Genomic DNA, 25,177 nt, shown 5'->3' with positions numbered 1-25,177 from the left:
TAGGTTTAAACTTAAGAAAGTTTGATAACAAAACAACTGATGGTGGTTGGATGAATGTCTATGTGCAGGAGGATCTGCGCGTGTTGCAGTTACGCGAGCGCCACCCTGCGACACAGAGGTTGCGGGACCGGTTGACACAGATAGAGATTGACTGTATAGCAGCTACTGGCCTATACGAGGTGATGCACATGCCCGTGATTCAGATGAATCACGACCTGATCACAGCATTGGTAGAGTGATGGCACAGTGAGACGTGCACGTTCCATCTAGCTCAGGGAGAGATGACGGTGACATTGGAGGACGTGTGGCGTATCCTCCGGATTCCGATTCGGGGAGAGCTGGTCACATATGATAGATCCTGGGGGACAGTGTCTTGTCAGAGGATTTTTGAGGAGGACGTATACATTGATGATGGCTAGATCACATGGGAGGATATAGCGGCACTATATGAGCCCCTTCCAATAGTTTTGTCAGGGATTGTGGGAGGACTTCTGTGTCCAGACAGGCGGTCACATGGATTGGCGGTGGGATGGGGACAGGTGATAGAGATGATGGTGACGGAGGGGACCCGATTTGCCTGGGGGCCGTGCATGTTAGCGCACATATATCAGGAGCTACACGAGGTAGTGTACCAGGGGAGAGGCTCTCTTGCAGTGGGCATGACGCTGCTGCATGTGTGGGCATGGGAGCACCTACCAGTGACTCGACCAGTGAGTCTCAGATTCCGAGCCGTGGACCAGCCCTATATGTTTATGTATAGTGGTATGATGAGTCAGCCCCACTTGGGGAAGTTAGAGTGGTGGCGGCGGGCATTGGATGACCTGGATGCGGTGATTTGGTGGCCATACTTGGAGTGTGAGCCATGGGAGGATGATGCGGAGGCACTACTGTATTGCTTCATGACCCGATTCCTCATTGGGAGGACCTCGTATCATGTGGAGAGATAGGTGCCGGGACGAGTGATGAGGCAGTTTGGATGGCAGCAGGGACTGCCTAGCGGATCAGGGGAGTATGCTCGAGTGATCCGAGAGCGGTATGCATGGGGTCCAGTGCTACCGTATGATCAGGCACTGGCAGAGTTTTGGACACTGCAGGCGAGGCCATGGGACTTACGATCGAGGGTCATTGATGCAGGGGTGACAGATGAGTATACACAGTATCGGGCGGCGCACCCGATCCTACGGATATCAGACCCAACTGAGCCGATCCCATCTTTTGAGGATGAGAGGGGACGAGGACGGAGAGCAGGAGGCCGAGGAGGGGGAGGAGGAGATGGAGGAGGAGGTGGAGGTGGAGGAGGAGGAGGTGGTGGAGGAGGTGGAGGAGGTTTGGGGATGCCGAGACAGCGGAGAGGGAGAGGTGGACTACCTCTTCAGATATCACAGGGACCGTTGATGCAGGGAGGAGTGCAGCTGAGTGGGAGGGGGATGGAGAGAGAGATCCCGATGGATACAGGTGTAGGAGAGGGGGGTGCAGGGGAGGGACCTAGTGGAGGGGGTGATACAGGTGTAGCAGCCATGGACATGGGGGAGGGAGCTACTGGGGATCTGCGGGATCATATGATAGGTTATTTGCAGACCCGGGTGGAGAGATTAGAGGCAGAGTTAGCAGCTAGGGATGTGCAGCTATTTGCACGTGAGTCAGAGCTGACAGTGGTGCTGCGAGAGAGAGATACAGCGGTGGAGAGATTGGCGGAGCTGCAGGAGAGAGTCCGAGCGGGAGTAGGAGCACAGGGTCCTACAGGGGAGATTATGAGGTAGTTTGGGCGAGCACAGGCTGAGATAGAGTACTGGCGAGGTTTATATGAGCAGGTGGTGCCATTCAGTCAGCAAGCTCTTAGTTATACCCAGATGCGGCAGTCGAGATCTGAGCGATCTCAGAGGATGCAGAGCAGTGGGGGAGTGATGGGTCCTTTGAGGCGGGATAGATCAAGAGATGCAGGAGGGAGTGGGGGTTCGATGAGGCCTCCACGGAGAGATGGATCAGGTGGTGCACGTACCAGTGGTGGAGTAGGTAGGGGTGGTGCAGGTACAGCATCTGGCCAGAGTGGCATTTGAGAGAGCATTTTTGCATATATGTATTGTATCATTGTCTGTTTTTGGACTGTATCTTGGATGGCTCTTGGTAGCCGATTTTTTGTAGACTTCATTGTACGCTGATATATGAGATGATATATATGAGGAGATCCCATAGTTGTGATGATATGCATGTGATGATGTATGGATGTTTATGCATGTTGATGATTTATTGCTTAGATGTATATGTGTACATGTATGCATTTGATGAGATGTTTCTTTTATGGATGTTTTTATGATAATTTATGATGTTGGATACTGACATATGAATGCAAGTTTATATGTGCATGATTTGTTTTTGATTTTTGATGTAATGCTTTATGTATGGAATGCCATGATGATGATGTATGTTTATGTTTGATTTATGAACAGGATTTTTGGTGTTTCCTATTTCGATGTAATGATAAGATAATGTTAATGCAATGGTCAAATGAATGATGTTATGTATGAGTATGCATCTAGATGTTTTAAATGAATGTAATATGGATAAACAAAATGTAAAGTGCAAATGTTTATATGATAATGTGTTTTAAATGATTGTATATGGATAAACAAAATGTAAAGGACAAATGTTTATATGATGACGTGGAGAATGAATGTATACGTAAAATGGATATATTAGATGGTATGAACCAATGTTTGGTAAACAAATGGTTTTTATGATTCTAAATGCTTTTAAATATGTTTGTAAGTACAAATGATAATGGGATGATATGATAGCTAATGGGAATAATAACTGCACCTTAATGTAATGATAATGAATGCAATGTGAATGAATCTTACAATGAGCATAATAAAATACTTAGTAATGAATGAATGCATCTTTTAACTATAAAGAAATGTATGCAAAATGATAAATGATGAAAAGATTAATAAAATGATAATGGATAATTAACACTATATGAATGCTTAGTAAAGGACTAAATATAATCAAAGACCATTTTAATCCTATGAATAAAGTGACCTATTTGTGATGATGCAAAATCATTAATGAAAACTTAATGTCCAAAATGAACGATAGTTTAAAAATGTCATAAATGTTTAATGTAAGATGCAACTAAATGTTTTATGCAAGATGTAAATAAAAATTTAATGCAAGATACAACTAAAAATTTAATGCAAGATGCAAATAAATGTGAAGATGATATGATCATGAGGTATGCAAGGTTTGTAAGACTTTGTGTGATGCATTGATGATGTATCAGAGTACTCGATCATGATTGTATCCAAGACCAGCTTTATTAGTCATTTTTGCATGTAAAAGCCTACATATGAATGAATGAATGGATGGGTGATATGCAACGGAATGCAAGATATAAACAGATGAGGTGAAATGATGATCCATAGTGCTCTATTTTCATCATTGAGCTTTAAAATGTTGGAAGAGAATACAAGCATCTTGACACAATGATTCAAGATGACCTGAGTATTTCTTTCATGGATTTTAATATAGCAAGTTAATACAAACGACTTGATATAAGGGTCAAGTCGACTAGAGTATTGCTTGCAGAACAGACAAGGATTATCTCCTTTCGTGCATGACTTGGATCGTCCTCCTTGATCTTAGGCTTGATCAGATCCTGAGATAAGTACATACCATACTAAGAAAATAAAACCTTTATCCAATTTGGAGGAAGAGGAACCAAAGGATGAGCATTGTACCTGCAACCAAACAGTATATATATACATAAAGAATAAAGAATATGGATCCTTGGTAATGGTTCATGTCCATATGGTCGAGGTATACGCTATAGTCAGCAAGCCGTAGTGATTTATGACTGCATTTTGGCATAAGATCACGTAGCTTAGTGAACTTCCCACGTAGACACCATTAGTACATGCCCCAGAACTTCATTGGAAATAATGCGCAAATGATACAAAACAATGCTAAAAGATTCCGATACAGATAAACAAATGAATTACTCACGAATCAACCAAGTATTTGATAGCCTAACAGAATTTTCTTGTCAAAGAAAATATCATCTTGTCTTTGTTTTGGTAAGGAAGGATGCATCCTTGTTTTAAAGACAGTTTGGATTGTTTGATGTCGATTGTTTTGGTTTGATTGGTAAATGGTCAGTGTGTGAGTAGTTTTGTCAATGTTTATTTTGCATCTATGTGAATGAGTATGTACAATGTGTTGCCATGTTTTTGTGGGATTTTCGATGGTTTTTCGATGTTTTTGGATTTTGTGAAACAATTTTGAATGTTTTTGGTATTTTGAGAGTCATTTTTGAATGTTTTTGATATTTTCTGATGATTGCTTGAATGAAGAGCATAATGATATATAAGACAATGTAGAATCCACTTCCATCAATAGGTTAAGGGTATTGCCCCCAGTTTTTAGACCTGACTATGAAAAGGTGGGATGCTAGACGCATGGAGTACTTTCTTAATTGCATATCAAATAACAAGCCATGGTTGGGATGGATGGATGTGTGTGTGCATGAATGTGATCGCAACGAGCCTGAAAGATACTGGAGCCATAGCCCTTACGAGTGGCACCTGTTTGCCAGGTTTTCACCATCGCACTTACCCAAGGTGCCACCGGAGTGGTTGTTCACCGTTTGGATGTATGATTTTTCTTTACTTTTTTTGAATGTTTTTGTATTTTCTTCAGGACATTTTCTGAACGTTTTTGGTATTTTTCTGATATGCAGGGGAGCCTGATGCTCTGTACACCTTAAGTATAAAACCGTTTGAGGTGCATGCTATTGATTGGATCTGCAAGCGGTTCTCCTTCTGAAGTAGCCAACTGATATGCCCCGGACCCGAATACAACAGTGACAACATATGGGCCCAGCCAGTTTGATTCAAACTTGCCTTGATGTTCTCTGTTTGGTTGGTTACGAGGATTTTCTTGAAGAACAAGATCACCTACCTCAAATGTATGAGATCTAACTTGGTGATTGTAGCTTCTACTCATGCGATGTTGATAGGCTTTGAGGTGATTGTATGTAGCTTGTCGCTTCTCATCTAGTAACTCTAAGTCCTGAAGACGGGATACTCTGTATGCATCATTATCGATGAGATTGTGCAATGAAACCCGTAGTGATGGTATCTCAACCTCAATAGGTAAGATAGCTTCTGCACCATAGACCAATGAGTAGGGAGTGGCACCTGTAGGGGTCCGAATGCTAGTTCGATATGCCCATAGCGCTGGATTTAGTTGAACATGCCAATCACGGCCGGCATCATTGACTGTCTTCTTTAGGATCCGCAGTATGTTTTTATTGGATGCTTCAGCCTAACCATTGCCTTGTGGGTAATAGGGAGTGGAAAAGCGGTGTTGGATATGAAATTTCTCACAAAGCTCACAGACATCTTAATTTTTGAAAGGAAGACCGTTATCTGTGACAATGGACATGGGCACACCATACCGATAGATGATGTAGTTGAGGATGAATGAGGCGATCTGCTTGCCGGTGACTTGGGTAAGTGGAATAGCTTCGATCCACTTGGTGAAATATTCAGTGGCGGTAATAATGAATTTATGGCCGTTTGATGAAGATGGATGAATCTTACCCACAAGGTCAAGGCCCCATTGACAAAAAGGCCATGGTGTTGTGATAGGTTGCAGTTCCTGGGCTGGTGCATGTATCAGGTCGCCGTGAACTTGACATTTCTTGCATTTCCTGACAAAGTAGTAGGAATCCTTTTCCATAGATGGCCAATAGTATCCAGCTCGCGTGAGTTTCTTGGCTAGTGATGGACCACTAGAATGAGTCCCGCAAATTCCTTCATGTATCGCTTCCAAAGCCTTTGTTATCTCATCTTGTTCCAGACATCGAAGGAGAGTACCATCAAGACTGCGTCGGTATAGGGTTTCGGCAATAAGGGTATATCAAGCAGTTTGGTGAATGAAAGTTTTACGTTGGTTATTCGATTGGTTAGGAGGAAGGGTGTGATCGCGGAGATAGGTGTAGAATTCACCATACCATGGGGATTCAGAACCGACAAGGCGACATATCATCTCGGATTCGGGGATATCATAAGCGGGAATCCAAAGCTGTTCTACCAAGAACTCGTAGCGTGTTGAATTCTGTGGAAGATCTAGGAGAGATGCGATGGTAGCCATAGCATCAGCAGCTCGATTCTGATCTCTTGGTATCTGCTCAAAAGTGATAGTAGTAAATGATGTCTTTAGTTTGTCCACCATTTGCTTGTATGGCATGAGTTTATCATCTTTAGTTTGATACTCATCTGTTGCTTGTCGAATGACTAGTTGCGAGTCGCCATATACTTGCAGTTCTTGTAATTTCCATTGTATGGTGAGCCTGAGTCCTGTGATCAAAGCCTCATATTTTGCTATGTTGTTTGTGCATGGAAATGTGAGCCTGTAAGACTTCGGGATGCTATCACCTTGAGGTGTGATAAACAGAATGCCTGCCCCCGAGCCATGCCTAGTGTATGAACCATCAAAATATAGTTTCCATGGCTGTGCTTCTGTGACCATGAATATCTCTTCATCTGGAAATTTGGAAATGAGAGGATGATCGCCTATGAGTGGTGCATCAGCCAACTGATCTACAATAACTTGCCCTTTGATAGCCTTACGGTCCACATACTCAATGTCAAATTCACTTAGAATCATCACCCATTTGGCCAAGCGGCCTGTCAATGCTGCTTTGCTAAGTAAATATTTGAGTGGATCAATCTTTGCGATGAGTTGTACCTTGTGTGTCAACAGATAGTGCCGCAATTTAGTGGCTGCTAAGATCACTGCTAGGCAAGCTCGCTCAATAGGTGTGTAATTGAGTTCATAGCCAACTAGTGTGCGAGAGATGTAGTATACAACACACTCTTTACCTTCTGCATTATGTTGTGCCAGTAGTACACCCAATGCTGTACTTGTTGCTGAGATATAAAGCAATAATGGTCTACTTGGATCTGGTGGCATCAACAATGGTGGATTCATGAGATAGTTTTTGAGCGCCTGAAATGCTTGTTGGCATTTGTCATCCCACTGAAAGCGGATGTTCTTGTGTAGCAGATGTGTGAATGGGTGACACTTATCAGCCAATTGTGCAATGAATCTGCGGATGGATTGAAGCCGTCCTTGTAGTGTCCTTAGCTGACTGATATTCCTTGGTGGTGGCATGTCCATGATTGCCTTAACCTTTGCTGGATCGACCTCAATGCCTTTGTTTGAGACAATGTATCCTAGAAGCTTCCCGGAGGTCACTCCAAAGACACATTTCTTTGGGTTGAGTCGAACATGGTATTGTTCCAGTCTATTAAAGATTTTATCTAAGATGTGAAGATGTCCTTCTCTAGTAAGTGATTTTGCAAGTAAATCATCCACATAATCTTCCATCATAGTATGCATCATGTCATGGAAGATGGTGGTCATTTCTCTTTGATAGGTTGCTCCTGCATTCTTGAGACCGAAAGGCATTACATTCCAGCAGTATGTGCCCCATGGACATGTGAAGGCTGTCTTATGTTGGTCCTCTCGTGCGATCTTTATTTGATTGTATCCTGAAAAGCCATCCATGAGTGAAAGCATGGCATGTCCTGCTGTCAAATCCACTATGATGTTGATATTTGGTAGGGGGAAGTCATCCTTAAGACATGCCTTATTCAAATCTTTGAAGTTAGTACAAATGCGGATGCCCCCTTTTGGTTTGCCGACTGGCACAATGTTGGAGATCCATTCTGCATAATCAATTGGTCTAATGAAACCAACATCCAGGAGTTTCTTGAGTTCTGTTTTGACGAGCACAACAATCTGAGGATGTATCTTACGAAGCTTCTGTTTGACAGGTTTGGCTCCTGTTGCTACTGTGAGATGATGCATGACTAAATCAGGATCAAGCCCAGGCATGTCTGCATATGACCATGCAAAGTTGATCTGACGCTGCTGGAAGAATTCTATAAATTGAGGCCGTTCCTCTGGAGTGAGAAGAGATGCCAGATGTATAATATGAGGGTTTTCAGGAGTCCCCACATTGTATTCTTTGGTCTCCTCAATGAGGATCGTTGATCGTTCGTGTTGTGCATTAGCAGGGAGAATGTCAAACCCTTCATCCTCAGGCGCCTCAGAGAGGTTTTCACCATTGGATACGCTCTTTCTTTTTACTATTGTCGGATCAAACAGTGCCATAGTGTGGTTTTCACTGGAAGATCCATGTTTTAATGTTATATTTTTGTAGCTGAAGGGTTTGGCATCTGCCCCGAAGTATGCTGCGCTATTAAGTTCAATGGCGAATCCAGCTTTGTGATCCCTGCTTGGTAGATTATCCCTTAATTCCAAAAAGTCAATGATAGCCTCATCGTTTTGGAAGAGGTCAAGACATGGGGGATTTGGTTGGTTCCATTCAATGAGTTCAGGGTGGATAATGGGCATTACTTCATCGATTAAGTTAAGTGCGGGAGATGTATCAGTGAGGGTTAAGATAGTGTGGTGAAGGTCGTTGATGTTACTCTCCCTGTCAGAATCCAGCGTAGGATGAGACGTAGGGTCTGTGGAAGATGTTTCCAGCTCAGGTACCCAAGTGGTCTTTATCTGTGCTTCTCCATAAACAGGAATGTCTTTGCGTGGTGGAGGTGGTGATGTGCCTTCCTCATCTGAAGTGTTAAGCTATACAAAATCAAATTCCCACTCATGTGAGTCGGTCTCTGAATCACTTTCCAGCATCCGATTGCTATACCATTCTAGGATGTCGCTGGAGTTGAATACTGCAGGTGTGATTGGTTTATGTACCTTTGTGGTGATCGGTGCTACAGGAACCGTGATGGGGCTAAAAGGATTTGTTGCTGAAGGTATCGGTAGTGTTGACTTAGTGGCTTTTGTTGGAATGGCTGGTGCCATAGATGCTGCTTTGGGTTCCAATATAGTTGCTGCTATGAATGGTTTTATTGATGTGAGGACTGCTGTGGATGGGATTACTGGTTCGATTGGTGGGATGTTTGGCACTGGTGATGGTTGCGGTAGAGTCGTGAGCCTCGATGGGGCAATGGGGATAATGCTTGATGGTGCTTTGATTATGAAAGGTGTCCTCTTTGTAGTAGGTGGGCAAAATGGTTTGCTGGGTTTTCCTTTGAATCTGAGTTTAGGAAGGACTTCTTTTTCAAAGCCTAGGCCTGTATTACCTTTGGGTTTGAACTCTGGCAGCAGCGGTTCATGTCGTCCTTGTTTGCTGGATCCCAAAGCACTCTGACCATCATACCCCATTCTTTGCATAATGAGGAGGCCTTTGCCATACTGTTCTGTAGGAAGTGTAACTTGCGGTTTGTCAGTGGTGATGGGATCTTTATAGATCCATTCCGCTAGGTCCTCATCTTGTGTTTCTTCCTCTTGACTCTTTCCAAGGACGAAAGGCGTCAAAGCACATGCGGGCGTGACTATGGGTTTTTGGAGTAACTGCTGTGGTTTACCATGCATTCTAGGAGAAGTAGGCATTTGTCCCACACAAAAGAGCTGACTCAAGTTATATTCCCCGGGACCTTCCTCTGCGACTTTCATCTTAAGCTTTTCTTGCTTAGGTATAGGAGTATTTGAACTGGCAAGAGAGGTGGGACTTACATATGATGTGGAGGAAATGGCTTCCCTATTATTAGGAACAGTAATCTCTGGTTGATGGCTGATATTATGGCAAAAAGCAAAGGGATTTGCATCGCCCAGGATTGTGATCTCTGTACCATTATGTGAGAACTTGATACATTGATGGTAGGTAGATGGAACAACTTGCATGGCATGTATCCAAGGTCTCCCTAACAATAGATTATATGGCAGAGGAAGGTCCAGAACCTGACAAATGATGTGCTTTACCACAGGGCCAACCCGGATTGGTAGTACCACAGCTCCTTTGGATGAACGCTCTGCATCATCATAGGCCTTGATGGTGATCTTCTTGCGAGGATCTACTGACTCTATTGCATATCCCAATGCTGTGACCAATTGCAGTGTACAAATGTTTAGGCCCGCTCCATTATCTATCAAGACTCGCTTGATCCTATGTTGGTTGATAAAGCCTTCAATGTGTAGTGAAGCATTATGAGGTTGTTGGAAAGAAGAGTTGTCACTTTCAGAAAAAGTGAGACAAGGTGATGACTTTAGATTTCCAACCATGGCTTGAAACTAGTCTGTATTCAGGTTTGCAGGGACTGACGCCTCTTGGAGTGCTTGATCCAAGATTGTTTTATGAGATGGTGATAGGCGCAATAGTTCTAAAATGGATATGAGCGCAGGGGTTTTGTCCAATTGTTCCACAAGATTGTATTGCTTTGGGATAGAGGTGGTGCCTTGTGGAGCTGCCTTGATGGTGACCTTGCCACGACATGTAACAACATTACAATTTGAGGTGGGATTTTTGAAGGTTATAGTTGTAATTTGTTCACTGGCATCATACAGATGATTTACAGTGTAGTTATATGCAGCCTGCGTATAATCAGTGGTATCAGTGCCTCGCCTGGAAGTGGAAGGACCCCTTTGATCTTGTGATGGAAGTGGATTTTTGAACATCAGATGATCATTATTGGTTGTTTTTGGGTTATGTCCTTCAATCTCAATTTCTCCTCGATCAATAAGATCCTGAATGAGATCTTTCATTCGGTGACAATTACTTGTCTTGTGTCCTCTTCCTTGATGGAACTCACAGTGTTCAGTATCTCTCCACCATGCTGGTTTGACTTGAGGCTCATAGTTCGATAGCTTAGGTAAAGTGATCAAATTCTGAGAAATGAGTTGTCGCATCACTATTTCAATGGGTTCCCCTAAGGGAGTGTATGTGCGTTTTTGTTTTTGTGGATGAGGTCTTGGTTCATCATGAGATGTGATGCGACCTTGATTAGGAGGAACATTTGTGTTATTTTGAGGTGGAGGATTTTGTCTTGCAAATCGAACCACAGGTTGTGCATTTTGGATAGTTCGAGCATCCACAACCCCATCGTTGACGATATTCTTATTCTTGTTCCAGAAGTTTGGTTTATCACTATTGAAGCGCGGGCGAGGACCATTTTTTCTTTCATTAAAGATTTTGATGAGTCCTTTCTTGATGAGTGCCCTTTCACATTTTAAACCCTTGGTGATCATATCGTTAAAGGAGACTGTGTCTTTGACATCCAGGTGAAATTCCATTTCTTCGTTTAAGTTGGAAATGAAAATTTCCACTAGTTCTTGTTCAGGTAACTGAAGAGAACATCTGCTAGACATTTGGCGCCATCGTTGCAGGAATACTAAGAATAATTCACCTGGTTTTGTTTTGGTATTGCACAGATCAGCCATGGTGATGTCGCATTCAATATTATAAGAGTAATGAGATAGGAACTTCTGGATGAGTTCCTCAAATGTTCTAATGCCACCTGGAAGTCGGGAAAACCATGATGTGGTTGTTCCTCCCAAGCTTTGGGGAAAGAGGCGCATTAGGTATGTGTCCTCATAAGCCACTTCAAGACAAGCGGAATGAAATTCTCAGACATGATCACGGGGATCCCCCTTTCCTCTATATTTTTTGAATTTTGGTGTTTCGAACCCGCGTGGAAAGGGTGGCATATAAAGATTCCTATCAAATGGATAGGGACAGATGTTGTTAAGTGAGAATTGATTGGTCTTAACACCACTATGAAGTTGTTGGGCGAGATTCTCGACTTGTTGCCGCAACATCTCCATTTCATTTGGAGGAGGAGGTGGTGGATTACCTCGAGGAATGTTATATCTGATTTGATTTCTACCCCTTTCCTCGTCATGGCGACTTTGTCTTTCTAATGCTTGTCTTAATTGGGCAAGATCAAAGTCAGAGGGGAGTTTGGCTCCTTCTTGAGCGAGTTTTAAGAAGTGAGCATCCGCATTGCTCCTGAGTATTTCATCAAACAATCTGTTAAAATGAGGGTTATGCTGAACCCTTTCGATTGTTGAAGGAGTGGGAGTACTTGGGTTTTCGTCATTTATATTGCCTCCAAGTGCTTCTTGAAATTCATTGAGGTTGTCCTCTTCTTCCTCAATTTCTATTTCTCGTTGCCTTGACCATGATCGGGTTTGAGCCATTTTGTTTGCAAGTTTGTGTTGAAGTTGATTGAAGATGATGATGAGTTGTTGATTCAAGATTGATGATTAGTGGATTGTATGGTATGTAGATCTCTAGCACTCTAAAGGTAGATGTAACTAGGATTCCTTCTTTGAATTGCTTGTTTGTTTTGATAAGTTTGGATGTGATAAGGTGTAGAGAAATCTGAGATGTGTTACAGATTTTGACTACCTAGCAATGAGAGGATTCACTCATGAACTAGTTTTAACCTGCGTAGATGTGTCTCTTAGGATGAGCTTATCCTAGATGCAGAAACAATCTAAAAGTGATGTGATGTGTTTGATTTCAAGCAATATCTAAAAAGGGATCTTGGGACAAGAACCTCTAAATGTTTTGAGAGTTTTGGGATGGATTGATGATGGAATGATGATGTATGAGTAAGATGATGGATGAAAATGTTTTCAACTTCAATAAAAACTTTGTGTTACAAATGGAACAAACTCTACCTCTTCTCTTTCAGGTGTTGGAGGTATTTCTCGAGCTGTGTTGTAGGTGATACAGACGTTTGGGAAGAAGTTGGGATTAATCTTTCCTCCTTGATTTTTGTGATAACTCAGAGCTCTATATTGCATAAAAGCTCTGCGGTTCAATGATTCTGAATCAAACTCATTTGTTTTTCCTTGAAGGTATAGACACATGCGATGTAGAAAGACTCTATGTGAGACAAAGATTTGTCTATTGAGATAGAAGAATTTCCTCCTTTTGATTAAAGCCTTTGAGCTTAGTGGTCTCCTTTTCAAGGTAATATTCTGATGACACTTCTTCTTTCGCAAGATGTGAAGAATGGTCATAAAATTTGTCTCTTTGTTGTTTGCACTTTGTTTTTGGTATTTTTGTTTGTTTTTGAGAGATTGTTGGATGAATACTTTGTTTTTGGGATTGATTTTCTGATTTTTCTTTGACAAGAAAACAAAGCAAGCACACAAACACAAGAATGTTGCCTCAAAGGCACAAATGAGTATGGGTCTAGATCAACCCAATTCTTGGACTTGTTTTTGACCCTTCCTTTTAGATTTATTTTAAGGTGTATTTCCAAAGCCTGAAGTCGGCTCAATTTGCACTAGGTCTGTAGAACGAACACACTTCAAACACTTTTTATCCCTAAGGTCAAATGGCCAGTTGTGATAAATTTAGCCCACATCTTGATATTTCTTCGACTTTGGTACTACATACCTTATGAATCCCGCCGTGGCAGGTAAGGATGTGATATACTAAGTCTTGCACGAGCATAACAAATAGATGATCCCTATGATGGGGGAGTCACCACTTTTATCAAGCCACAAGTGACTTTTCAAAAAGCTATGTTTCTACTCAAGGAAATATGTATGGTGAGTATCTTGGGAGCAAAACCTTCTATGCTCTTGCACTAAATTATACCTCAAATATCTTCAATCAATAGAATAGGTGGGCTACTACTTAAAGGTGTTTAGTCATGTTCGATGGCTTTGGACATAAGTTCATTCTGCAGTGACTCACTTAAGAGCCTTGTAACTGGTGGTGGGGCCCATTTGTCCTTTCGGCCAGTTACACTGTAGGAACAGCTATACCCAAGGCTATAGCTTTCGCTCTCACCTGATTTCTATAGCGGCTCAAAGGATTTACCGCTCGAGGTCGTTCCCAAGAGTATCGATCCCTTGGCAGGCCTCTCTTAAAAAGATAAAATTTTAAGTGTTACTAACACTTTTCTCTTGCATCTAGGACCACGAGAGCCAAGGGAGAGGATAGTGTGTGTTAGAAGTAGGTCCACTCGACTGACTGTTTTGCACAAGCGTGCCAAATACGTAAAACACTTGTTCTTTTTAATCCCACATTTTGCAAAGATGATTTAACTATTTGGAGATGTTGCTCCAACAGTCATGGTGTTCGTTTTAACTTCAATGGCAATGTGTTTTGTAATCTAGAATTTGAAAATCCTGGTCAACTTAATGAAAAACACGTTTTGCTTGAAGGAAACTTTGTTTTTGCCAAAAAAATCAAAACAAGTGGATTGTTCTTTTTATTTGCCCAAAAATTGAAGTGTGGATTGTGATTTTTAAGTTTGATGCAAGAAAGAAAATTTGTCTTGTTGATTTTAAGCACCAAAACAAAATGTATCCCTAACTTGCAATGAAAGCAAAATTTGAAGTTGTTGTTCTTTTTACTTTGCAATAAAAGAAAGATGAATGTTCCTTTTAAGCACCAAAACAAGTTTTAGGTTCATTTTATGCACTCCAAAGTAAAATGTGAGGTTGATTTTAACTTGTGCAAGAAGGAAAAATGGATTCTTTTTAACCAACTTTTGAAAGAAAGTAAAAAGAAAGATTTTATGGCATTTAAACTAACTCCTTACCCTGCACACAAAAAAAAAGATTAGAGCCTGCATACAATCAATGGTCAAATGTTAGTGTGGGCTTACACAAGCCTAAATCCTGATTTTTGGTTACAAAGCGAATTGGAGAACACTCTGTCACAATAGCGCTATTCTGCTTTTTTTTAGACAAAAGCGCTAATTAATACAATAGTGCTAGTCTGCGGACGCAGAAGCGCTATTTTACACAGTAGCGCTGAAACAATAGGAAAATCCGAAAGGTCAAAAGCACTGGAAGTGTGTCAATAGCGCCTGAACTGTGACAAAAGCACTGGTATGTTGTCAATAGCGCTAAAAAATTTTCAATAGCGCTATCTTAGGGTCAATAGTGCTAAAAGAAAATGTTGCAACAACGCTAAAACGTGTTCAATAGCGCCGAAGCGCGACCTGTGTGGCAGTTTCAACAAGCAAAATTGTTAATTTTCAAAAAAAAGAATCAGAAGGTTGCGTGTTCGATTCACGTCGGGTTCACCAAATGATGCCCTCCTAAATGACACAATGTTAGTCTAAGATCAAACAACACAAAACACACAAAGCATTAGCGTTAGTCAATCTAAAACTAAAACATATGAAGGCATTCCAAAAGAGACACTAAAAACATGCTAATGTATCTAACTAAAGAAGTAAAGACAATGAGACATCTCCAACTATCTCTTAGCATGATATTAGCTCCTTCTCCCTTGTTCCTCTCCTCTCCAAGTTCCAAAATAGTGTAGCTCTCAGTAGCTTTTTGCACTATGGATGCTTATGGAGGATTGAGATTGTAGTATAGCTCCAAATATGACATGAAAAGCTAATACTAATGCTAAAATGATGTATTTTAACCAAAAAGACAAGATTTTGTTATGCTATGCTAAATGCTCTCTAAAATGTCTATAGTATAAATGCTTACAAGTTTTCAGGATCTGGATTATGAAGGAATGGGCTCTATTTATAGGAAAAATGGAGCAATGGATGGCCAGGATTGAATGGTTTAATCAAGGGTCAAGCTTGAAAGTTGGGGATCCATGTGCACAATTTGCACCAATGAAATGGTGACAAATGTCAACATAGGGTTGGGTTGAAAGAAGAGGTTGGAGGCATTAAAGGCCTGAGAAGACCTCATGGTTATCTAAAGGCTAAGAGTCAAGCCTAAATTAGGATTACCCACTGAATTAGGAATTAATCCAAGGATAAACCTTTGTGCAAATGATTAAGAGATAATCATGGTCAAAGCATTGAAGGCTTGATGAGACCCTTGGGTTGGGTAGAGGTTGAGTCAAAACAAATGTTTTAACCATGTGGGAGGGTTGAATTAACCATTAATGGTTATTGGAGACTTTGGGGGATTAAGTGGTTGAAAGTTGGAAGCCTTAAATGGTTATCAAAGACTTTGAGGAATTAAGTGGTTGAAGGTTGAAAGCCTTTAATGGTTATCAAAGACTTTGGGGTCTTTGAGAAGTGACTCCATTTTGCTTAGGAATGTGACAATATTTAGGGGATGGATTAGGCTAATTAGGAAGGGGGGTTAGAAGAATCTAGAAGGGGATTAGATTTTGCAAGTGGATTTGGTGGGTGAGGGAAAATAGGATTTTATTGAAAATAAAAATTCATTTATTTCAAAATGTGTGCAAGTTGCATTTGTAGGAAAATGCAAGTGGGGTGGGGATAATGATTTAAATAAATGTTTTATTTAATTTATTTAAAAGAGGAAAAGAGGATTTTATTAAATAAATTGATTTTATTTATTTAATTGATTGGAATTGGATTTTATGAATTAATTAAAATAAATTGAATAATTTATTTAATTAATAGAAGAATGTTTGGGGATGAATTAATTAAATATTAATTTAATTAACTGATGGCTAGTGGATTTTTAATCAAATAAATACGAAATATTCATTTAATTAAAATGGACAGATTTATGTGACTACAAATACCATTGTAAGAAATGATAATCACATGAAAAATGCAGCTCCTAGAAGAAATAATGATAAATGAGAAAGAAAGAAAGGGAAAGGAGTCAAAATCGTTGCCCCCAAGTGAGGAGAACAAGGAGAAACTTTGTAAATTTTTTGATGGTGATTAGTTTCAAGTGATATGTCATCCTAGTGGAACAAATCCTTTCAAGGAAGGGATGCATACTTCTCAAGAGATCATTCCCTGCTAAGGGGCATATCATACTTGTGAATAATTGAAACCATAGAAGAGATAAGATTTACAAGAGAATGAAGGAAAGAGAAGAAGTGCAACACTCATTAAAGATGCCCCTCTCTAAGCATAGAGGAAAACCAAAGAACAATTATATGCTCACATAAGAATAACCATATGCCAAAAAAGAGACCTAATAATGAATAATGCACCAAGATAAAGATAAATGTATAGAAAGAAAAATAAAAATGGACTTCATGTTGCTGCCCCAAAGTATGTTAAAGTGAAACAATACCACCACTAATGATAAAGAGCCCTTGTTAAATGGTCTAATTATGCCATAGGGTGAAGAGCAACATGAAGGGAAAAGAAGTGCAAAGGTACTATGTTTTTACCAAGAAATACAACTAGATCTGTTGTGAGACAAATTTGTGCAGGATCATATTGTAGTTGAACAAATTTCTTAAATGCATAACATTTTCCAAGAGAATGTGAATATGAATCATGAAAAATTCAATATTCAATACCTTTCACTTGTTTAAGATTTTTGTTTTTATTTTGAGGAGGAAAGGAAATGTTCATGTCATATTTCAGTCTCCAATAGATTCTTGCAGATAATTTGTCAAGATGATAAATATCATCTTGACATAAAGGAGAGGGTTTGTTAGAAGAAGAAGTTTCATTATCCACAATTCTAATTTTGTCACTATCTATGCCATCTTGAATAGATTTTTGAAAATTGAGGCAATCATCAGCATTATGGTCATGGGTTTGATGAAATGAATCAAAAGGACATTTTGACGAAGAAGCATTCTTGTGGGCTCTCTTGATATGTTGTTTTTGAAGGTAATCTTTAAAGTTTTGAAGCCTAAGGAATTCATCCATAAAAAGAGGGGTACTACTTCCTAGGCCTCTTGTAGGAGTTTGTGTAGGAGGATTTATAGGTACACGAATTCCATGCTCAAATTTCCCAATTCCTTGTCCTTTAAAACCTTGTTTTGTAATTATACGAAAGCCACAACTATAAAAATATTGCAATTGACTAGATGGAGGAACATGATCATGAATCTCTTTGAAATCTAATGTGTAAGGAGGAAGAAAAGGATTTGTAGATAAGGAGGAGTATCATGTGAAATAACAATCTCTTTTCCTTTATCAAGATTATCCTTTTTGGAAGATTGGGGAGGAACATCTTCATCATCTAAAAGCTCATTTTTAGTTATTTATATGCAAGGGAAAAGGTCATGAATAAAATGCGTGACATCATCCTCCCTACATAGGTTTTGATGTTGAAGATAGGTCTTAGGAGAATAAAGAGGATCTAAAGATGTAAGAATGTTGATATTTTGATTTTGCCCCCCTTTCTCAAGGGTACGTGTAGAAGAAGTAGATGGATCCATTTTACTTTCCAGAGAGATCATTGGTTAAAGCATTAGGTCTCATCTCATCCACACCAGATACCCTAGGAGAGGTACAAAGGTTAGGTTCTCTAGGTTTAGGGTCCACAAAAGCTTTAAGGTGATTAACATAGGAAATGCATTTTGTTAACAACATCACCATAATGCAACATAAATGATACATGAAAGCTTTGAGATCTAATTGAAAATAAAATAATTTGGAAATCCTAACAACACAATATGACCAAGTTCTATGAATAAAGAGAAGCAATAGGAAATGAAAGAAACTCTTATCCGACACATGATTGTAGTAAATATATGCAAAAAGCAATGTAATCACATGCAAAAGAGCAAGTAAATCCAATTTATTAATTATCATTAAAAGTCTCTTAAGTGAAATCTGAATTTGCTTGAAAAGTAGATCTAAAATTAGGACCTTTCTATGAAAAATTAATTTTAAGATTTGAATTTGATGAATTTTGAATTTGTGTTTGACCTTAGAGAGTGTTAAAGTTGATAAAGTACACTGATTTTTTGGATTTGAGTAGAAAAATACAGTCAATTCCATCTCCCGAAATTTTGGGAAAAAAAGCCGACCATGGCGAGAGTGCACACGGTCCAACCAACTTTCTTCAAAATTTTCAGTGATGACATAAATTATGAATTTAATGTGGAATCCAAAAAAATAGTCGATTTGGAGATGTCTAGATCGGTCAAACTTGTAGTCAAAGGTTGAAAATAGAAGAATCTTTAAAATTTAGGGTTTTATGATTTAGCTACTAAATTTTCAGAATAAAGAAATAGATTTGAATTACAATTTTGAGATAGAAATCAGATATGAAACAAACAATTAAAATTTTACACCTCACAAGCTTAATTTTCTCAAAATGAATAATTAGGGTTTTTATGCAATTAACCTCTAAAATTTGCAAATAGATCAAACTTGAAAATGAAAATTTGAAATTCAAATTGCAATTAATCAGATCTAATAATGAGAAATCAGAATTAATGTGTAAGACGTCGGGTTCACCAAAATGTAAAGTGGAAAATTGGACCCTAGTGACTCCCCACCTAAGAGAGAGAAAGGAAGTCACTAGGATGATTTTCACTTGGAGGAACTTTACATTCAAAAGAGGGGCTTGAATCCAATAGATCCAAATCCAAGGGAAACAAGGATGTGAATTCCACGTGGATTGCAAGGGTTGAAGTGTGATTTACTGATAGGGAGGTGGTGCAAGTGGGTTGCCTAAGTCGCTTGTATGGTTACTAAATGATAGGTCCTTGCTGGTTTCAAGGTGTAGTCACCAAAATCAGAGTGCAAGAGGTTTATAACCAACCTAACAACTCTCCTTGATCCACCTCCCTAAGTCCAACTCTCCTTGGTTGCTCAAGGGCTTCAACTCCATAGTCTCTCTGGCTTGCTAATCTAACTCCTTACTCACTCAACTGACATTCATTCCTCTGTCTTGATCTGTCCTCTGACTGCACAAGGTCTCCTTTTATTGGATTGCAAGTTTGAGTCAAGTTTTATTTCCTTGGGGTGTCTTTGGTCTTCTACATTTTGGAGTGTAGGACCCTTCACAAGTGCTGCAACCTAAGTTTTGGAGGCTATCTCACCCAAGGTGTTAAGGACATGCAAGATTAACTTATTTCAACTGGAATTGATGGGTTTTAGGCCTTACATCCTCCATTAGTGTACTTGATTTGTCAAAAAACTAATTTTGAGGCCTAAAACGGGCTACAAGGAATTAGCCCTCCTTTTGGGGTTTTGTGCTCACCCTGCTCCAACGATGGACTTCTAGAATAAAGGCATCACATATATGGATACCTTTTTGGGAGTTCTTGAAGATTTTTTAAGTTTTAGGGTACCTTAAGCCTTCTCCATGACTGTCCCAAAAATGGGTGCAAAAAGGAGGGTTTGGAAGGGTTTTGGTGGCAAATATGGACTAACAAGTTTAAGACCTTCAATATGAACCATGAAAACTTGGTTCTACCCTGTTACATGCTAGTTAAGCCACAAAAAGACAACTTTGTACCTTTCCAAGGTTAGAGAACAAGATTTCCAAAAATTGCTCATGAGGGGTATGCAACAATGACAACTTTTCCATTCTTACTGTCTACAAACACATCTTAGGTATGAAAACCAATTACATTTCAAAAAAAGAGAACATTTATATCATTAAAGACACACAAATATCACATTAGCCCTACACAAAAGCCATTAGGCAATTACAAACAAAGATTTGTTCACTGTCAAGACATTTATGACTGCACTTTTCTCTTTTCACTGTTTTTCCACTTTAGACCTGCACTTTTCACTGTCAAAACTCTTTTCAAAAGGTCTGATTGGTGCTCTTTAACAATTCTTTGTCTTTAGTTGTTTTTTGACCTTCATACCTGCCATTTTGAAGAGGGAGATTACATATTCAACTTCAACAAAAATGCAAAAATCAGTCATAGATGATTGTGACAGCCAACTGGGCATTACAACTTTGCCTCAAGGATCATTAATTGATCTTGGCAACTTACAAACCCATGGAAAATACCAAAAATCACTCCTTTTTCTTGTTTTCAAGCAATTAGAAGGAGGTACAATGCCTTACAAGCTCCAATGTATGGTGGAGAGTAAGCAAGTGAAAGGAAATTAACTCTAAAACAGTGACTCACTGTCTTTTACATTATCTTCACAAACTAAACATGAAATCATTCTCCTTATGGCTTAGAAAGAATCTTTGACTTGACATACAACCTTAGAAATCAAAGCAAGTCTGTCCATCTGATAAATGCACTTGCTATAGAAGAGCAAAGCATCAAATTTCTTCAAAGACCCTAGCCAAATGGCACACTTGCCTAGGGCTTCATGGCCACAAAACTCCTTACACCTGCAATTTTGAAATCAAAACAAGTATGTACATATCTTACAAGTTGACCAACTAGTTCTTGGAAAGCCATGAGCATTTAGGGCCTCAAGAAGCCAAGTTGGTCAAGCATCCTTGCCAATTTCCTAGACAAGGCAGTGAAACTGTCAAAACCAAATATTTTTGCACAAAACTCAAAACTTGATGAAATTAAATACCACCAAAGGGAAAAGATTTAGGAAACATGAGAGTATTGAAAAATGCAAAAATATTATGGCCACGTACAACAAGTGTACAGACTGCTGCTCAAATGGAGTCAAAACATAGGGAAAACAAGGTAAAAACTAGTGCAAGTTTGCAAAATGCTTCATAACTTCGAATGATCAACCCTTACAATGGTTCAAAAAAGAGAATAAATACCTCCAAATATTAGTTATCCTCTTGTATGGATAGGTACATGTCCAAGAGCACACAAAGTTGACACTTTCATGTCTAAAATGACAACTATTGGTGCCTAGATGATGCAAGGTTGATCTCAAAAACTACAAATCAACTAAAAACATTATTCATACCTAAAAAACAAACACCATACATGTATAAAAACTTTTCACAACAAAAACACACTAAAAACTCACTTTTGACAACATTTTGCCAGGCAACTCCAAACTGGCAACCTTGAGCAAAAAGATGAAAACAGGAAACATGACCACACAATGAGTTCAAAACTCATCCAAACAACCTAGGTCAACTTTCAAAAAAATCTTAGACAACTTTCCAATTTAAAACTAATAAAAACCAACATGCCATCAAACCTGGATGAAAAATGAGGCCTAGGTGCTCCTGCACCATTTACCCTCTTTTGTAAATGAGAAAGTTGTCTTGTTGACCATGCGGAAAAGAGAGAGGAAATGAGTGAAATGAGGAGATACCAGTTCGGGATCATGATGTAACTTCAGATATGAGCTAATTAGACTGATATGGATCTACCTTGCAAATTTGGAGAAAAGTCGTCAGGACCGTGGTGGGAGTGTACATGGTCCTCCACACAATCCGCAAAATGAAAAGGGTTCTTCCGTCTCTGCAAATGAAGCCCAAACTTGCAATTACAGCTGCGCACCTGCAAACTTCACACAAAAAAGAGAGGGATAATGGTTGTGGATAGGGGTTTTCCTCAGTCAAACCCCAGTTGAGGAATCAACCTTGAAAGAAAGTAATTGTAAATGCTTGAATGTAAACAATGGAAATGTATACCTTGTAGATTTGTAACTTGTTGATGATGGTTTCTTTTCTTCTTGAATGTAACCACAAGTGTTGTATGAAATGGCATGTAACATGACAAAACTCTAAACACACAAACATGCTTGCAAATGAATGTTTTAATGTTGCTCCAATTGATGAATGAAGAAGACTTGAATGCTTGAATGCTTGAATGCTTGATGACGTCCTTGAAATCCCATATCCTATCCTTATGCCTCTTATCCTCCTCTAAATGAGGGAATTGAATCCCCTTTTATACATGCCTCAAGGATTAATTTTCAACCACCGAAGGCTGACAAAGAGGAATTACAAACCTCGAAGGCAAATTATGTATAGGAGACCGAGCAGACCTAACTTAGGGCCACCCTAAGGGGTGGGGACAAGGGTGCCACACCCCTGTCCTGGCCTATTTTGGAGCCCAAACAAGGTCTAAAGCAACCATAGGTCTTGAAGGAGGAAGGGTGAAGGGGTGATAATGCATTAATAGGTCTTGGTTGGGGAAGACGATGTTGTCACCGAGGTGAGGATCTAAAATATGCTTAAAATTGCAGGGATCACAATTTTATGACACTATAGCTACAAAGGCCAAGATGATATCAATCTTTCTTTCTTTGAAAGGAATCTCGATGCACACTTGAATACCTAATTCCTTTCTTGACTGTAGTCTCTACATCCTTAAAAAGAATATCCATGAGAGATTGATCCCAATCGATGCTATTGTCAATTGTCTGATCCAAAACTGCTTCGACCCCCTTATTTCTAAGCGAATCTATCGCCTTGTTGCCTTCTTTATATGTGTGCTACATCATATAATACACTAAAGAACTCAATAGCTATTCAATCCCGTGAGTCCACATCTGAAGTCTCCAATTAGGAAAACGTCCTTTTGAAATCAGTTTTCAATTACATTTATTTATAGGTAAATGCTCATTGTCTGAGCTGCATCTAGAAAATTCTAGACTCTCAATAAACTCTCTCTTGGAGGGGATACAAACAATAGTTGATAGAGCATATGAATGAAGTCCTTTCTCCATATACGTGGATGTTCACTTCAGTATAAACAATGCAGACTAATACAAATTTTTCAATCATTGAATAGATTTTCTTGCATGAGAAGTTACAACTTGAAGATCAATTTCTAACTATAGTTTTCGTGACATAGATTTTACAAACAAGAGAAAGGATAATCACATTAGTTTCAATGAATATACCTACATAACTATAAACATATATATGCATATGTGGTGCCACAATTTTTGAATAGTAGTAAAAGCATATCTTTGGGGAATACCAATGAACTTTAATGTTGTCTTTAAAAAGTTTCATACATCTGTAATCTCAAAATTTGCAGAAGAGCTTATAATATCTTCTTCTTGTTATGATAACCCTTAATTAACTATTAAACCTCAATAATGTCAAATAATGATATAAATATGTCTGCAAAGATAAAAAATGGAATGGTGAGTCAATGTAATTAGTTTTGATATCAATATAACATGGTTTTCTGCTCATTTTTCATGTTTTTGACAGTATAACAGTCTGATCACTTGAGTTTTCTATGTTAATACCTTGAAGTTTTGGTTTATCTTCTATTGGATTTGATGTGGCACTGGAAACACTTCAATTTTGTTTTTATTCTATTCAAATCCATCATTGTTTAGGCAAGATATTCAAGTTTTTGTCCAAATTACAAACCCTCAGTCTAGGGTATTCAGTGACAAGTAAAAACGTAATAACTTTTGTTTTTACGTGCATCAAGTACCGAAACTTGGTAGTATAAAGGGGAAGGATGTGTAAAATATGTGTTCAATCCTGCAAGAGACCATGTACAAATTGGCACGTGTGTTGTGTTGGCAATTTAGCATTATAACAGACAATGAAAGATTGTTGACACTTCAATAAGGATATTGAGAAGGTTGTTGATGATTATGGATATAACTGATTAAGGATGTTTACTGTCTTGATATTATTATTTTGTCATTGATGTCAAGAAATTGATTTTCTAATTCAATATGATGTTGCCATATCTTGAGAAGTATGATTTGAAGAATATAAAGATGTTGGTAAAAGACACATGAAAGAGTATGATGAATAAGGGGATGAATAAGGTATTCAATGGGCAACTATTATCGAGTCAGAAATGATGAGATCATGATGTTTATATTGTTTTAACATCATACATATGTTGTAAATTGTAAAGGTTAATACTATACTATGTTATCAAGAAAAGAACCTAGTCGATAAACCCTAAAGAACCTAGTCGGTAAACCCTAAGGTTATCGCTATCGGTTAATGAAGGTGGAATGTCTACTGAGTAAAGTTTAGTATTTACCAAGTTGTAATGAAGCTATAATAGAATGCATTAAATGGTTACATACATTATTTAATGAAGGAAGCTGATGAGTTGGAACTGATTAAATGATTGGTATGCCGTAAATATAGTTTGTTAATGAATCTATGGCAAAGGAAAGTCGGCATGAAGATCTACAACGCAAATTGAACCGTAATACCCTAGCATAAGTTCCAAGAAATATATGCAAGTTCCTAGGTAGGGTAAAACATTTTTAGATCAAAAGATACATTGAACCTAGACAAGATTGAAGATTTGATGGCTATGATTGATCATGGGAAATGTTATCAAGGAGATTAAGCGGTTAGCTAATTGTTTATAAATAGGAAACTATTGATAAACAATGTATGCGGGCAAGTGTATGCACAAGGATGCTACATAGTGATTACTGAGCACAAAAGCTTGAAGACCTATTTGAATAATAGAGTATAGAAGCCCAACAGATGGACAAGATTAGTTCTATGTCTAGATTGTATTGAACAAATAAGAATCTGCTTTAGCATTTTAGATGTGAAGTTGTAGATAGATTTTTATTACTGTTATTTTGTGAAAGTGACATAAAATCTCTTATCCAAGTGGACGTAACAGTCTTATTTGTAAAAGCCTCTAGCAAGGTGACATTCTGATTGAGTGTTTGAAATCCTTAACAAGGTCACTTCTAACAAGGTGAAGATCCTAACAAATTTGACGAAAATCCCTTAACCGGGTCACATATAGCAATGTGTTTGTAATCTT

The sequence above is a fragment of the Cryptomeria japonica genome, chromosome 8, assembly GCF_030272615.1.
Source record: "Cryptomeria japonica chromosome 8, Sugi_1.0, whole genome shotgun sequence".
NCBI classification, from domain to species: Eukaryota; Viridiplantae; Streptophyta; class Pinopsida; order Cupressales; family Cupressaceae; genus Cryptomeria; species Cryptomeria japonica.
The sequence above is the reverse complement of the archived record's forward strand: the minus strand, read 5'-3'. Positions refer to the sequence as shown.